The sequence below is a fragment of the Gossypium raimondii genome, chromosome 1 (genome assembly GCF_025698545.1).
Source record: "Gossypium raimondii isolate GPD5lz chromosome 1, ASM2569854v1, whole genome shotgun sequence".
Taxonomy (NCBI): Eukaryota; Viridiplantae; Streptophyta; class Magnoliopsida; order Malvales; family Malvaceae; genus Gossypium; species Gossypium raimondii.
In genome coordinates, this window is record NC_068565.1 from 17320878 (window position 1) to 17339444 (window position 18567).

Below are 18567 nucleotides of genomic sequence, written 5' to 3' on the forward strand. Positions count from 1 at the left end.
GAGAATGAGGATGAACGGTGGTTTTTCGAGGAAAATAGTGTCTAGTAAAATGGAGTTGAATTGTCGGCCTAGATCCATAATTAGGTACAAGTTAGGGGGTTAAGAGGTAGAAATTAAGGATTTAATTAAGTTAAAAAGAAGAAATTAAGCAAAATAGATTGTACAAAATAAGCCGAATAAGTATGTATGACTGGAGAGCCGTTGTATGAACACAAAGAGATAAGTTAGATTGTTTTTAAATGCTTAGTAATATGTATATTTTTGTGTGAAGTTGAAAACGTTGGTGAAACCTCAACAAACCGGGATAAAGGCAAGTGAAAAGTTGTCTAATTTGACAAGCCGTGGTGAGCTATACGTGAGTGCGTTTGTATGTCATGTTTTAGCATGAATTGAGAAATCTAGAGAGTCAAAGTGTGGCTTGCAAACCCCCCCTTATGGTATGGGAACCTTGACTTCTTCTTTATACAAATCCTTACAATTTTGGTTGAATTGTTGAGTATATACACTGTATAATTTTATGGTACAAAATACATGAACTTATAATATATATACGTGGGCTTTATTTTATATATAGTATATATATTAATGGGTTTTGGTGATATATATATAATATAATATACATATGCATATGCATGGTTCTATTGTATATAGTTTATATATTAATGGATTTTGGTGTTATACATATGTGTCACATTTAGTGGGTTTTAGTTTATATAATACATATACGGGGTTGGTATATATATATATATGCGTGTGCTTTGGTTTCATATATTATGAGTGGGGCTATATATATATATATATATATATATATATTATTATATGTGTGGGTTTTATTGTATAATATATATGTTTATAGGTTTTGTTTTATCTAATATATATAAATGTATATGAGATTTTTAATGTATGCTAAAGTTTACGTGACAAAGGTCACTAAATAGCTATGTATATATATGTAATATATATTTGTATATGGTTTTGTAATGCTTATGAACTAAAAAATATATATAATATGGATTTTTATAACATATGAATTTTATTGATAATACGCATTTATGTATACAGGAACTCGTAAGTGAATTATGAGATTTAAGATATTGCGAGTTTTGATTAGTGTAAAATTATATTATTGTGAAATGCTAAGTGCGAGCTCAATAGTAGTGCGAGCCAATTATATTGTATGATAAAATGTGATTAATTAGATATGTTGGCAATGTGAACACTTGAAACCGTTGGATATCATTGCCATGCCATAGGATTGTGAGTACTCACCCTTTTATTATGTATTGGACATTGTGGCCCGGAGATAGCGTTGGAAAGATAAGGGAATGTCAAGCATAGCTCCATTCACCGTAGATAGCATGGTGTGTTTAGAGAGTGAGCATACGTGCTACACTTACATGGAGATATCGTACAATTTTATGAGTCATATGATGTGTTTTGGAGATCCGTTTATCCAATGAGTATATAATTTGACTATGTTTCATATTCACAAATTGCCAATATATCACTATGTTGAGTATGCAATTTGTGTTATATGTGAACTTTAAAGTATGTTTAAATCCTAACATGTCTGGTGTGTATATTTGTGTTATATGCATGTGTACTCACTCAGCTTCTCCAAGCTCACACTCCTTATTTTACCTTGTAGATAAATAGTTCACGGGTTAGCGAGGAGAGTGGCAAATCGATGACCCATCGTAAGACATTTTTTTAGTGTATGTGTGTTGAGCTTTTAAATTCTGAAGTGAAGGCAATGTGGGTCGTTCCAAGGGTTTAGTATTAGAATTAGACTTAGAAATTCTAAATAAAATTTTCAGCGGGTTGTAAATGAACATCACAGACTGTCTAACTTTGGGATTTTCAAACGTTATAATTGCTTGCTTTATTTCTTGTTTGGATGGTTTTATTACTTGATTAATGTGATGATAATTAAATGAACTAACAATTTTTTGCAGCTAAGGGAGATTGTCGAGTATTAAGGTACATCTTATACCTTCTAATTTTGTGAATGAAATGATTAATTTAGAAAAGCATGCACTTAGGTCAAATTTTCTATATGAAATATTTTGCAAATGTGTAGTGTGTATGGTTGGTTGGTGTGATTCATAAAGTTTTAAATGGAGAGTCACTTCGGTGGCTAATGTGAGGTTCGAAATTCAAGTCAGATCGTTGGAACGACGAAAATGTGCAAGTGTACACAATCGCAACAAGTAATAAAATGACAAGTAAATGTCGAGTTATCGTACCCACAGGGACTGTAAAAAGAAATATTTATGAAATTAATGTTAAAACACTTTGGTGATAGAAAATATTTTGGTTTAAAGATGATTAAAAACTAAAGGTTAAAAACTAAGTAAAAAAATTTAAAAATAAAAAGGTTCTAATGCATGATTTTAAATAAGGTTTAATCAAGACGATATAATTGTGTTGGGTTAATTACATTCCTTTAACTTAGAATTATTAAACTTATGTTTATACTGCTACGAACAAATTCACAGCAACTCGGTAATTTGCTAACTACTGTTCATACATACTTATTAAATTAATCAATCTCTTGAACATTTTTCAATGTCAATCCAAGCGATTAATCAATCTTCACAAGCATATAAAAGATCAAGTGAGGTAACAGAGTATCTCTACCTTGAAACAGTTTAATCACAATAATCTTGCAAGTTATGCAAGGCATATGTATCGCCAAATACAATGCTAAATTAACTTCAACTACCTTAGAAGAATAAACATGCACTGATTAAGTATTGTGTCGATTAATTACAATTTCAATACGATTTAATAATTAATTCATTAGTTATCTAACAATTAATATTGCAATAATAACTTAGGCATGATTTTACTTAATCAAGCATCTTACCGAGGCCTATAACAGCACAAACACAATTTCAATAATTCAAGCAGTCAAAATATAATCAACCCAACACGAATTAAATTCAAACTAGATTGATTAAAATAACCATTCCAATAGCATAAATATTCATAAACATGTTTGTCAAAACAACAACAAAATTTAAAGAGATAGGGAACAAGAAGCAAATCCGGTGTTTCTCCGTGGCTTGACTGATTTCTCCGTCCTTCGTTCTCCGTTGTCCTCGGCTATTAAGGTGGCTTATGAACACTTTAATTGCTGCTCAACAATGGCTGATGAGGACCTCTTTCCCAAGAGAAGAAATCGGCACTTGAACAAAAGGGAAAATGGGAAGAAAAAGTTGAGAGAAAGTGATAAAGGAGAAGAGAGAATGAGAGTGTGAGGGATGAGTTGAATGGTCAGCAAGGGGTGGCTTTTATAGCTGATTGTGGCTGCTAAAAATAGCTAATTCCATCGGCCAAAGAGACCCCCTGGCTGGCCACACACATGGCAAAGTTGAGAGATTCAACTTTACTAAAAATAGCCTGGGGCAAATCCATAAAACCACATTTTTTGGAGGGATTTGAATGCAAGGTTGAAAGTTCTTCAAGGGCTTCCTTGCAAGCTTATTTAGTTAGCTAAAATGCTGATTTGGGTCAGCATATGGACAGTTCTGGGCAGCCCAATTGGTGGCTAGTTTGGTTCACTAGATTCGATTCAACCAATGCGATTCAACCAATGCGGTTCAACTGGACCCTTTTTTTCCATAATTAATTAATTAATAATAATTTATTTAGCCCAAATTAAATTGGGAATAAATTAAAATTAATTATATTATGAATTAACACACATTTTTGGACCATCTTAGGCTGGAAATAAATTTGCCTCGATGCTTCAAATTGCTTCTCGATTTTATTCTTAGAGCATTGTCTGCCAAGCCAATTTTCGCCCTTTGTGCGAATCTGTCGAAAATAGTCAAAATTAATCAAAATTAACTATAAAATTAATTAAAATTCATCATGTTCATATTTTTAACATAATTTAATTATTTTATAATATTTAATTATTTTTCGACAAGAATTTAACCGAAATAGCATGATTTTAAGTTAAAAAAGGCATGTAAAAACACATAAATTTTTGTGTTTCCAATCGTCTCGACTGGGTTCAGGGTGTTATTTAGTGGTATCAAAGCTAGGTTTATAAAAACTCAGGCGAAGTCATAATTTTCAAAAAATTAGCATTTTTGAAAATATAAATACGTTGATTTTAAAAATTTTAAAAATGAAAATGTTTAAACCTTTTTGAAAAATTAAATCTTGTATGGAAATGTTTCCAATTCAACTCTTGATTTAGAAAATGCACCCAAGTAGCCCATTTAACTAGATGGTTTTTTTTTTCTTTCAGTTTGGATAATGATTTTTTTTATTTTTTAAAAGAAAGTTATTTTAGCTCTTAATTAATTTTTCGTTCTTAATTAATTTTTCGTTCTTTTTACTTTTGAATTTGTATTTTTGTCAAATCACTTCAAAATGAATGAAAAAGTTAATGTTTGTTAATTTTGCTTACGTGGCATACATGTGGATTGACACGTAGATGACACCTTAGCATTTAATTAATTTTAAAATTTAAATATAATTTTAAATAATCTTAGTGATTTTTATTTTTTTGAATTTTTAAATTTTAAAAATAATAAGTGCTGTCCACATGACAATCCACGTGCATATCATATCAGCAAAGTTAAAAAAATTCATTTTGCCATTCATTTTAAGGTAATTTGACAAAAAACGCAAGTTTAAAGGCTAAAAAGACAACATTTTAAATATATAACTAAAATATTTTTTTTTGTAAAGTTGAAGAACCAAATAAATCATTATGCATTGTTGATTTCACCATGTATCATGTGAAATTGTCCCACATGACATTTATGAGTTTTTTAATTCTTTTAAAATAATACAAATTTTGTAAAAATTAAAAATATTTAAAATTTTGTAAAATTATTAAAAACTCTAAAAACTCTAAAAGTTTTTTTTAAATATTAAAATATTTTAATTTTAAAAATGAAAATATAAAAATTACTATATATAAATATTCCCTCGCATGAACCATCAACAATTCAATCCCTCAATCCTCTCTTAGTCAATACAACACTCTCTTTCTCCGTTATGATATTTCATATCGTGTTTGTTTTCTCTTCTTGGCTCTTTTCTTAATTTTCATTTCTAGCTCTTAGCTAAGTTTATTTTGACATTTGATTTCCATGTTGTCATATTTTCTTCCATTGTTTTAAGCTAATAAATGACCAGTTCATATGCTACTAATTTTGGCTAAATAAGGGTTATAGGCTGATTTTAACTTTAATTAGGGAAGTACGCCAATTTTAGGAGAGAGAAATGAAAAGCGCGACCAGCTGGGCGCGTTTTCCACACAAATGGCAGTAAAGCGAGTCTAACTGGATGCACTTTCTGTTTCTCTCTCTAGGGTTAGGGTTTTTATTTTATCAGTGTAAGAGTTTAGGGTTTTTTAAGGTTTAGGGTAAATAGATAGTGTTCAAGGTTTTCGACTGAAACGATAAAAGTTCTTAGGTAGTTTTGAGGGGTCGGGGATGTAATAATGCGTCTCAGCACAAATACATTTCATATGTCATGGCAGGATAGAACCATTGCCTGAGAAACCCATACTGTGGAAATCAGGTCTTAGGGGCGACAGTGCTTGATACAATCGAAGGTTAAATTCCAGGTGGATGTCCCAATTGGCAGTCGTGATGTAGTCACATGTTCGAGTATAACTAGGGGCTCGGTGACGGTTGTTACGCGGTTAGGAGTTCAAGCGTTTTAGATACCTGCAAACAATGCCCTATATATACCATATATAAGATTGATGTCATAATCATACGAAAACACTCTGGGAACTTCCGGTGTAATCAACATAAATTTTTCTCTATTTCCAAGCAGCTGGTATCTTGAACCTTTCATTCTTGTCTGAAGGCTGACACCGAGATGGACATAAGAGGACTCTCGAGGGGAGAGCGGATGTTCCGGCACAAGAGAGGTCAAACTCAAGTCAGCATGGCAGTGGTTGTAGTTATTAATGGGCTGTGTAATAATGACAACTGTCATCGCCTTGAAATGAACATCACCTTTATTGCACCTCAAGAACCGCTCCCCGCCTGAGAGTCCTCTTGTGTCTACAATGGTGTCTGCCTTCAAATAAGAAAGAAGGTTAAATGTACTAGTTGCCTAAAAATGGAAAAAAAATTACACCAATTATAGCAGGAAACCCTAGAGTTTTTTATGTATGAATATGCCATCAAACTTCTGTATGATATTTACAGGGTATCATTTTTGGGTATTTAAAAAGATTGAGCTCGTGGCTGCGTAAGGACCTTCAATTGGCACCCCCATTATACCCTAATCCATTACCACATAATAGTCGTCAATTGAGACCTCTATGTCAACTTCCACACTTGATCGTAGAAAACAAAATCATCCTATAATCGACTTCCCTAGGATAGGCTTCGGAGGTAATGATCCCATCTCGACATGATATATGAAACGTGTGTGGCTTGGAGCGATATCGCATTACTGACGACTCAAGAATACTTCGAACGTAAACCAAATATTTTTAGTGGCTGAAATTTTTAAGACCGAAAAATAATTTATAGTGGAGAAATGAAGAGGATTGGAGAGAATTTATATGATTGAGGGATGATGAAACTTGGTATGTGAGAGCCATTTTATAGCCACAGGGAAGGGTCTGTTTACAAAGGAAAACCTTGAAAGCGTGCTGGAACATATTCTAAACGTGTTGAAGTGTTTAAAGCATCCAAATTATTTGAAGCGTCAGGCTTTTCTGCCTTATGGAATAGGAAATTTGTTAGAGAAAGCTCCCCTAGTTGGGCAAGCTTTCTCTAATAAATTTCCTATATTCTGAGGGTGAAAGAACCTTTGCGCATAACTGTAGAGCTAGTTATGTAGCATCGAATCTCGATGAAATTATTTGACTTCTAAACGGGTGATTCATAGCATGTATTTGCACCATACAATATGCAACGAAATTCATAGCACGTATTCTCTTTCACCCTATATAATTCTCTTATAAAAAGGACGTAATTTTTATACCAAAGACACGAATCAAGTTAATATCAAACAAAATAAACTTGCATCACGGGTGAGAGTTGTGTGTAGTCTTTCGGATAACTCTTCACTTATTTTTTGCGTTTATTCATCCAAATCGTGATTGATATTAAAATGAGTCGACGAGTGAAATCCGTTTAATGGTTAAATCTGTAATATAGAGTTTGTGGTGGTGTTTGTAGGGGTGAAGTATGTGGAATTTGCATTCAATTGTACCATTCAAATGCGTGAGCTACATGTCAGAATTAAGAGGAAAGTCTAGGGATCGTTCCAGAGAAGAATTACAAGGTTGCAATGCAGATTTCTTGCATCAGTTGACCCCTATAAGTATGAGCTATTCGATGTGATTAGTGAGACGGATCTCGAGACGGCCATATCATCATATATCTCAAGTGGAAATATTGTTATTGAGTTATATGTCAAGTTCACCAATACTGATAAATCTGGCCCATCTTCGACCATCGTCGTGGCGAATACAGGTACTGTAACTAAATCAAAAAGTCCTAGTATAGGGTTGTGCGGTGGGTTTTTTGGTCTCATTCAAAATGACTACTATGATGTTCCCGAAACATTTATAAACAGACACTCATCGGTCTTCGGGATCGATATAAACTTTGAGGGTTAGTATTAGTTTGGGTATCAACATAACCCAAATCTATACACTCTGGCTCGACATTCAATCAGTACATTCGATTTCAACTTTGAGACTAGGTTGATGTTATGGGGCAGAAGCAGTTATATTGGGGGATCATCGATGTACACCGGTCATCAACCCGTTAAATATTCTGACGGGCATATGGGTTACAAGAGAACTGATGACTTACTTCTTTCAACGGAGGCAGCGAAGGTACCTCCAGCACCATGCTCGAATGTGACAATAAAGGCGCAGAAGAGGAAGGGCATACAAGTGAGGAAGAATGGGCTGTGGACGCAAACGAGATGGAGGAGTCAGAACCTGAGTCAATCTGGCAGTGCGGTTCGGATGGTTCAGAAGTAACATTATTTTTTGAACCAAATCTGGTTATAACGGAGCTAAAACCTTGCGAGTCCAACGATGACGCCTTGGACAATTCTCCGGATCCAGATGTGTATTTCAGGCCGGATGAATCTCTGCCTCATTTGACAAACATCGACCTATTGGTCAATGGTGGTTTAAAGTTTTCACGGCTTCTGCACAGAACACCTAGTTATGTAAGCACATATTGTGATGTGAGAGTACTGGAAGTTAGAATGGAATACCTCGACAAAGATGGTTTTCTTGTTGCACTAAAGTGGTACAACATCAAGAATGGTGTGAACTACTACGTCATGAAGTCTCGTTTTGAAAAATTCGAAGGAAAGTGCGCAATAAAGGACGAGAGATGTAAGTGGAAAATCATGACATCTTATTGGAAGAAAATCGAGATGTGGACGATAAAGAAATATCCTGGTTTCCATACCTGTGTTGTGACAGGTGCAAGTCAGGACCATCCGAGGCTAGACTCGAACATGATTGTTGATATTATTCTACCGATGGTGAAGGCCAGTCCCCAAATTGAAATATCGGTGCTGATTACAGACATACGTAGCCAACACACTCCAATGTACTACAAAGTCTGGGGTACACAAAAAAAAGCTATGGAGAAGTTCCATCACGGGTGGGAGGGATCGTATAACTATTTATGGCAATGGTGTCAGGTATTAGATTGGTACATACCAAGTTCTATAACTGACCTCGAAACGCACCTAGGGTACTGCGACGATCAATTGGTCCTTGAAAAAGAGTATTCCACTAGTTCTTTTGGACCTTTGAGCAATGCAATGAGGCATTTCAGCATTGTAAGCCTATGGGTCAAATTGATGGCACCTAACTGTATGGAAGGTATCAACAGCATCTGTTGCTTGTCGTTGTTTAGGACGGTAATCAGAATATTCTGCCTATAGCGTTCATAATAACTCCTAGAGAAACAACAGATGGTTGGGATTTCTTCCTAACCGGGTTACGCCGCCACGTTTGCCCACATGTGTCATATCAGATAAAGGACTTGGAATACTCTCGACGATTGATCGTCAAGGATCCCTCTAGAATCGCATTTATCATTTGTACTACATACGACATGTGGGATCCAATTACTACCAAAAATATCCTTCGGTGACTGAGTGAGATCTAGTCATCAACATGGGTTTGTAATTCCAACTATGTCTTTATTGTACATCGAATATTCAAATACGGGGTTATTTGATTGCACTAACCGGTAACTATTTACCGATAGGTTATGAGCTCGTCCAACATCGATCTTATCAAAAGTTGAACAACTTGAGCACAATTGTCGTAGTCATACAACGAGGGTCTACGATACAAACACTTGACGTTAAACTTGGCCGAGTGCAACAATTTGGTACTAAAGGAGACACGCCACTTGTCAGTAACATCGATTGTCAAAAAGATATACTTTTGACTGGCTGTCTTATTTTCTAAGATGGTGTCAACGTATCCTGGACAAATAGTAGACGACGGTACATTCTGCGATGACATGATGCAAGGGATTCGGCGAAGTACAATGAGAGCAAACATGATGTATGTAGTGTACCACTAGCGTTAAAACCTCGATTTTTGAGTCACGAAGCACGTTAAGCCCAATGAAAAAATGTTAGGTGTATCCTATCGTGTGAACCTAATGGAAGAGACCTGCAATTATGGGAGATTCCAAGCATTTTGGTTCCCACGCGCACATGCAATTGCTGTATGTGGGAACATACATATTGAGTACCTTACATCAACAACGTCCACCGACTACAACGCATTCATAGTGTGTGGAGTTTTGAATTTCCACTCATTCCAGATGAGAATATGTAACCGTCTATGTCTAGTGCGTCATTCGAATTGGTGCCAGACAAGGACCTGTGTCACGTCCCAAAAGGTTACCCGAATTCCACCTGAATAAAAAACAATATAGATATTCAGGAGACGCACGGTCAATAAAAATTATGCAAGTATTGTATAAACCTAGGGCATATAAAGACAGCATGTTCTCTATACAGGGATACGTTGGGGACTTAGCATCGATAACATTACTTTCTACCAAATTTCATATTCATTAGTGTGCTTTGCGTATTTCCTTTTGTTTAATTTCTTATTTATTGTTAACTTACGCATAACTCATGAAAAGACAAATGTATTATTCAAATAAAGACTTTATACTAATTGTAATAATTAATAATGTACAACACCTAAGATGATTGTTTTGTAATAATTAACTATTTTTTATTTTATGTCAACTTTTATTTACATCACAATATTAATAACCAAATATATATCGCACTTATCATTGGGGGAGAATGTGTGCTGCAAGGCGGTGGACGACGATTACGTGGAAGATTTCTGTGTGGAACCGGGCATACAACCAGAGGTTCAACATGAGGTGTCTCTAGAGGTGTATCTGAAAGTGCGGACCTGTAGACTTCCTCCTCCTCATCATCATTGCATGAATAGGTACCTGGCATGACCCCCTAGGCAACTGTTTATTTGGGATCGGTAGCGTCATCATCTTCTTCCGTGGTCGATTATTGCATTGTCTTCGCCTACCATTGTGTATTCTCCACTCCCGTGTCTAGTGGTTGCGACAATGAGCCACCACGATAAAACAATGATGTGCGCGGTGTTTGGGTCATTATAGGCATGTAACCATAAGGTGTCCCAAATTCTGGGTACAGCGGCATCGACCCGGACATCAACTAATGCATAAGCGTTTGCATCAGTATCATCATCGATGGCGGTACATACGTCAGCATCTGTCCCTATATAGGGTTCGACATCGACAACAGTATGGGAGGGCAGTATATGGGGGACATTGGTTCCCCAAAATATGAACCTGCAAGAACAAAATAATCGGCCATATGCGATGGTGGTGCTTGTGAAAGATACATGGGGTTACTGAATTGAAGGGGAATAAGTTGAGGGTACTAACTCGGATATTTCGTAGCCACAGACGACGCATCTTCTGCCTGAACTAATGACGAACTTGTCGTGTGATTGTGTCCCCTCTTATACTGTTATGGTGATCGACGTTACCTCTTTGACTGAATTTTCTTACTATTTGCCTCCGGTGGTAGCAGATACGACTTGCCAGTAGCTCTGGACCGTGTCAAGTAATCATCAGCTGTCTCCGTGTCCCCCAAGAAAAATTGTTCATGGGAAGTTATGGATTCCATCTTATGATCTCAAGCTTGGATGTATTCCTTGTGCTTCTCAGCCCAATCCTCGTTGTTCTTCCCCTGCATGTCCACCTTGTGCAGTTCATTCATGTCTCGCGTTGGCGGTAGAATTTGTTACCTATACTCAAACTACCGTAGAACCCGGTCTGATTCATGTATTTCCACCACCGCGTACACTATCAATGAAACCTTCACATCCCACATATCCCGATTGTCCAACACTTTCGGCGGGATGAAAGATATGCTCTCAAGGTCGGCATACGGCATCTATTTAAACAGAAAAACATAAATTGTAAATATCATTATGTACTGATATTTTTAACAAATCATTGCGTAATTAATATAGGTTCAAAAAACATAGAAAATTAACCTCGATTTTCAACCGTTGATCGAACAATAGCCTAACGTCTTCCAACTCGTTGAGTAGTCCCACATAACTCAGACCATGGTTCCACCTGTACAAACGATATATTAGGCAAAACATATAATAAATAAAAACGTTTACTGCACAAATTACGTATTTATTGATAAATAATGTTTTCCTGTCACCAACGGGAACATATATGTGTCAATGGCTCTAGGACATAGAAATGGTATTCGCCACTAGGCCCATGACTATAGCAACAGCAAGCAACCAATGATCAACATCTTATCCGGTTGCATTACCTGAAAAAGCTCCCGGTATAACGTCGACAACACAACAAATCCCAAACTTAGTTTTGTGCATTCACTGAAATCCATTAAATGTAGAAGCCACCTTACGTTTACTAAATTTCTAGCTTTATCGGGCATTAAAAAAATTATTGTTGGGTTTTAATTTTTTTTACCGTTTGGCGCGGCAACGGTCAAAAAGCCGTTACAATTATCGTTGAGGAAAAGTGTGTCCAGTTGGGTGCACTTTACTGCCATCTGTGCAGAAAGTGCGCCCAATTGGATGCGCTTTCCGTTTCGTTCTCCTAAAATCGACCTATTTCCCTAATTAAAGTTAAAATTGACCTAAAGGCCTAATTAAAAATTAAAATCGGGCTATACCCCTTATTTAGCTACTAATTTTGTTTTTTATGCATTATTCCAGTGAGTTGTTTAAGGATCTATATAGAAACTGGGTGAAGTTAGATAATTCTTGCTTAACTGTCAATACTGTATCTGGTGGCTTGATGAATCTTCGTGACCACTTTGCTTTTTGTTGTTTATTTGAAATATGTGTGTGTTCGTATTTTCTATAATCTTTTTTTTATTTTTTGAGTTTTTAATAATTTTATAATTTTAAAATTTCCTTTTATAATTTTGTATACTTTTTAATAAAAATTTTAAAGAAGATAATTTTTTAAAAAATACATAAATGCCACAAGACAAAAGGCCAAAATAAAATAATCAACCGTTAAAATTAATGGTCAAAGAGACTACTTTAGTGCATTTTTGCAGATCAAATGTTCAATCGGTGTAAAAAAAGGGTTTAATTATATTTTTTAAAAAGTTAGGGTTTTCTAAACCTTTAATCTTTCATAAAATAATCATTTTATTAATTTAATATTATATCAATTAACTTATTACAGTAAAATTAAAAATAAGAAATATATTTTACTAAATTATCTTTAAATTGTTTAAAATTAAAATTTAAAAAAATATTCAATTAAACAAAAGTTAAATAAAAAAATCAATATCAAGTTAAAGTCTAGTTATAAATTACTTTTAACTCATAAGTGCAATTAAAATATTAATCAAAATGACAAAATTCAATTATCACATAAAGTATATCAACTAATTTCTTAAAGATATATTCTTTTATTCTATTTGTCTAAATTTTTTAGGATGGTAATCACTGAATTTTGTCTGGTTCGAATATCATGTTTTAATTTTTATTTTTAGGGTTTGGGTCTGTCTCATATGGGCCCAATGATTGACCTGTTGTGATTGGATAATTGGGCTTATATTAATCTAATTTTGGACTTGTTTGGGCTTTAGCCCATTAGTGTTTTTAGTTTTTTATGCTATATTAATTTTAAAAAAGAATAATAAAAAATAATAATAAAAAAGGAAAATCAGAAAAATACAAAAATATACTATTTACATTTTGGCCCTCAACTTTTTCTAAAATTACATTTTGGCCCTGAGATTTTTGCGTCTTCTACAATCTAGTCCTTCTAGCACATCACGTTAGGTTGTCCCCTAGCAGCCGCCAGGCACATTTTGCGCACCTACCCTCAGCTACTTCCGGCGGTTGGCCTAAGTTTATGATGGCCCTCAACTGTTACCTGAAAATAGAGAAGAAAGAAGAAAAATCAGCAACAATAAGAAACAAAAAGAAGAAGAAATGGGGGGTTTTTTCCATCAGCGAAAAAAGAAGGAAATAATAAAAAAAGAAAAAGCTTCAAAAATAGAAACCAACGTCACCACCAATCGGTGGCCTTCAAACCCGAATCCACCCTCACCGACTCGTTGTCTTCCATTGCTGCACAACCGAAACCAACCTCCATTCAGCCACTCCCTCAATCCCTCTTACCCCTCAAACCTGAGACCACCAGCCGAGCCCCTCATCACTCCCATGGCCCTTCCACCTTCCTCATCACTACCGAGACCCAAAAAAACCCAAATCAAGCACAACAATCACAAAGGTAGTAGCTAAACCGAAACCCAAACAACAATAGTAACCAAAAAAATAAAATAGATAGAAAGAAGGCTTATCTTCAAGAGAGAACGCCGGCGACAGCCAAATTGCTGGGCAGAAGAATCGACGGCAGCAAGGGGTAGAAGAAAAGGCTAAGGCTAGAGAAAAAAAAGAAAGAAAAAAGAAAAAGCAAGAAAAAAAAAAAAACTAGAACAGCTGGGTCCGACCCGACCCGTTCCACTGAACCCGTACTACCGACCCAATACCAGCAGACCCAGTGGGCCCAATAGCCCAGATCCAGCAGTAGCAGGCCCAATACCATCAGCAACAGACCCAACACCAAAGGCTGCCCAAAGCGAAAAAAGCAAAGAGGCCCATTTTGCCTTGGATCAAACCCATAACTTTGGGGCTTTTGGTAAATTTTTAATCCACTTTTGTAGTCCATGTATTTTGATGATATCTCCTTTTTAATTGAACTGACATTTTTAAATAGTTTTTTTTAGAAATATCATTATGTTCACTTTATTTTTAATTTTAAATTTTAAATTATTTTAGTACATGAGGCAACGAATCAGTTTAACATTAAACCATTTATTTCACTGCTACGTTGGGTGGATATAATGGATTTTTGTTAAAGATGAGACGCCTTTCTAAAAATTAAAAAATTCTCGCATTTTCAAATCAAATCTCTATTTTTGTAATTATTCATAAATTATCAAATAATTTTTTAAAAATATAATATAATAATATGTAATTTATCAAAATTTAAATATTAAATATTAAATTGAACTTGTATTTTTCAAAAATTAAGACAACACGCGTTGAACGAGATACCAATTTTGGGCGTCACGAGGTGTTAATACTTTCTTCGTGCGTAACCGACACTCGAACTCTAATTTTCTCTGGATTTTGACGTAGACCTAAAATTGACTCTTTGTAAAAGAATTTTAAAAATGAATTTTAAAAATGAATTTTCTTTTCAAAAGAGAATTTAATGGGTGTCCGATCACACCTAGAAAAAGGATCGGTGGCGGCTCCTCTTTTTTAAGTAAAATTGAGACTTTTATCCAAATTTTCAATAACCGTCAAGATAAAATTTCCTTTCGTAATGACCTCGACTAGCGCTCGCAAAAATTTTAGGTCATTACAGTTGGCGACTCCATTGAGGACCAAGTAGAGAGTCGAGTCTGATATTAAACGTGTGTTGTCAAAAATTTTAAATTCCTTGTTCAAATTAACATTTAATCGTGGTCCCTAAGTTTCGTTTTTGAAAAATCATGCATATGCGTCATGTTGTAAATATTTTCTAACTTATTTTACCCTTTTTGCTTTTCAGCTCTAAATATTACGATTTTAGTTTTTTAGTAAAAAAAATAAAAAGAAAAAAAGGTTTGTGAGTTTCTCCCCACACACCATGCACTTGCATTCTTGCATAACATGAGCTCTCCATCCGAGCTCCGTCCATTTAAGTGGAAGTAAACGCTATGCCTTCGTGAGTTAACTTGTCCCTCCGCATAGGCATAAGTAAATGTGATCCCTTGAATTAAGCTCGCGAGCCTGTGATTGGTGATGACCAAGGCTCCATACTAGCCTTAGTACGAGGCTCCGTACTAGCCTTAGTATGTGACAGTATGGACAGTTCGAGTACCTTTCTAGAACCAAAACTACATATAGTGAACCGTACGAGCCACCCAATTAGAGCCATACCGAACCTCTGTCCGTTAAATAGTCACCAAATAAGTACATGGGAGAAATGTCTTCTACCTTTTTTTTTTATATTTACAATTTTTACAAGAGAATCAGGTTCGTTTAATAAATTTGGATCGGATAAATTATCTGATGAGTATGTGGGGTAGGTTTATTTCGTAAAGCATGATGGGGCGAAAACGTGGGTCAGTTTTTCCAAAATGCATGATTAAATAGTTTAATTTGTTAGATTTACCATAGTTTTTCCCTCGTTTATATTTGTCGTGATTACTAACTAAGTTTATTTGTCTTCATTTTGTTTCCCATCGCGCATCATAGGTATCTTATTAGGAAAGTGTTGATTAGAGATTGGTTACCAAAAAGGGTTTCTGATAGAGGAGTCAATTATGCAAGTAACCGAGAAGAATGTTGTAGTTCAAGACTGGTCTTTAAGGACCTAGAAAGTAAAAGGTGATAGTTTAAAGAAAGGATATATCTCCAATCTTCTCGGGCATGTGATTTCGAATGCTCGTCAGAATGACCTCGAAAACTTGACTAGGATCTGGAATCTGTGAGACTCAGACACTAGAGGCATCTTCACTAAAAAGTATGAGGATATAGCTCACTTGATAACAATCAATGTGGACGAGCAGTTGATTCAAACCATGGTTCGATTTTAGGACCTAGCCTACCAGTGTTTCACTTTCAATCAGGAAGACGTGACTCCGACCATAGAGAAGTATGCCGCCCTACTTTGCATTGACAATGTTCAACTCAACAAGATATATGTGAAAGAGTCTAAACCGATGACCTTCAAGAAAAAGCTAATAAAGCTGACAGGGATGACTGATACATGGGCTGAAAAACAGATAAGGAAGAAGAATGAATTCAGTTGTGTTCCATGGTTTTCTCTTCGAGATTTAGTTCAAAATCATCCAGATATTTTGAATAGAGTGGATCTGTTTGCTTTGGCCATTTATGGACTAATCGTCTTCCCAAAAGTTCTTGGGCACAAAGAAGTTGTGGTAGTGGATTTTTTAGAAAATTTGAGGCAAGAAATCAACCCTGTCCTGACCATCTTGGCCGAGACTTTTAGATCTCTAAATAGTTGTAGGAAGAAAGGGGAATGACGTTTTATCGGATGCGCTCAGTTACTTAATGCTTGGATTTTTAGCCACTTTTGGAAAGTGAAGCACATACCTTTCCATATGTTTTCAATGACATTTGCTCTGTTAGCAGCATACCTTGAAAAAGATTGGTCAAAGAATGTCACTGAACAGCACTGGATTTTAATTTTTCAGAACCTCTGTGCCAAGGATATAACTTGGAGAGCACCTTGGATCTGTCTTTCTGTCCTGTTATACAAGTGTGGAAACCAAGATTGGGTGTCTTTACTAGGATTATGGGGATGAGTTAGATATGCTCCGTTGATGGTTCAAAGATAGTTCGCTTCGTGACAATTCATACCAGCTACCGGTGGATTGGCACAATCTGAGTTTGCCTTTACGGGTAAGGGTTACATGAAAAAGGTTCGAGATACTGTAAATTCTTGGAGGGAAATCTACCTAATGGATTTAGCTCTTTATGCTGATACTTTTACTCTAGATTATGACATATAGAGACAACGACAAGTGGAGAATCAACTAATCTCGTCGACTGATTATGCTTTCCAGAATCTGTTCTCAGAAGAAGCACCGTCCGAGCTGGAGATGGCAAGACATGAACTTGAACGCGAAAAAGCCAAGCTATTACGAGATATTAGTTCTTTTCAGGAGGAAAACTACAAGCTGCAAATTGATGTTCAAATTGAAAAATCCAGAACCGAGAAAGTCTAAAAAGAAGTTGAGATCACGAGAAAGGATTTAAGGGATCTTCATTTGGAAAATAAGAAATTACGAGGCATTATAAGAAATAGTGGACTGGGCAAATCATCTGCAGAATAGAAGGAAGAAATAAGCAACATCAAAGGTGGGATGGAGTTCTAGAGAGGGAAAGTAAAGAAGGAAGAAGAAAAAGCTGCACGTGCTATGATAGAGTCAAGGAAGAAGAATGTTGAATACGAAACCATGTCTGCAGAATTAATGACTAGCCAGCCTGGGTGTCAAGAGCTAAAAGGAAAGATACGAGATTTAGAAAATACGCTGTAAGCTCATCAGCAACATTTGGATGACCTCCTAAAAGAAGAGAAGAACGGTCAGCATAATAGAAAAATTCATGCCTACAAAATAGCCCTCCAAGAAAATGATATGCATATTGGTAGTTTGGTCAATGAAATTCGCAAGGCGGTTGTGCAAATAGTGTAATTATCGGATGAAGTAGAAGTTCTCAGTTGCCAATTCCCTCCAAGTCAAATATCGAGCATGTCGGAGTTCCTAGAACGTGTAAGGAAACAAGGAGATGTGGCTAGGAAATTTGTGTAACTGTTAAATCAGAGATGGAAAAACGTTTTGTAATTGACTCTTTTGATTAATGAAACACCCAAGTATGGGGCTATCTTGAAATCAACACCTATTTTTTGCATATTTATGCATGACTAACATTCATTAGTCATTTATTCATTCATTCATTGCATGTACATATCACCCTAATCATTCACTAAGGCTAAAATCGTATACTCCACAGTTACGACATTACAAGTCTGGAATCACCTCATTCTTATAGGACGCGTCTAAAAGCTAGAGCTATGGATGCTGAACTTAACGAAAGAATTGAAAGGATGGAAAGGACCCAAAGAGAATTGCAAGAGCGTCTGGCTAAGTCACAACAAGAGGCGAGAGACCTGATGGTAAGATCTCGAGAGGAATCACTCTAGCAAAGAGATCAAATGGCCAAAATGATGGAGATGATGACAACCTTGGTCAAAACAAAGGGACCTATGTAGAACCCTGATATCATAGAGCCCTAGTCAAGAGCTAATAATAATTAGGATCCACTCTATCCCCCAGGATTCACTCCACCTCATGCCCATGCAACACAAAGAGGATACCCAGAGGGGAACCTACAGTCTTGGAGCAACATCCTACACCACCTACTCATCTAGGGCAAGGGATATTCGTATCGAATCCCGAGGCTAATCTTTCAGATCC

The 18567-nt window shown here is 35.8% G+C and overlaps 2 long non-coding RNA genes across 2 annotated transcripts; one reads left to right on the forward strand and one right to left on the reverse strand.

Annotated features, from left to right (window-relative positions):
- Window positions 1-13187: 13187 nt before the first annotated feature.
- LOC105784932 (uncharacterized) lies at window positions 13188-13719 on the reverse strand. The gene is made up of 2 exons (XR_008196842.1): window positions 13573-13719; window positions 13188-13442 (listed from the first exon to the last, which is right to left on the reverse strand). It is a non-coding gene; the product is annotated as an uncharacterized LOC105784932 (long non-coding RNA).
- Window positions 13720-13941: 222 nt separating this feature from the next.
- Window positions 13942-17986, forward strand: LOC128041880 (uncharacterized). The gene is made up of 2 exons (XR_008196843.1): window positions 13942-14210; window positions 15821-17986. It is a non-coding gene; the product is annotated as an uncharacterized LOC128041880 (long non-coding RNA).
- The last annotated feature ends 581 nt before the right edge of the window (window positions 17987-18567 follow it).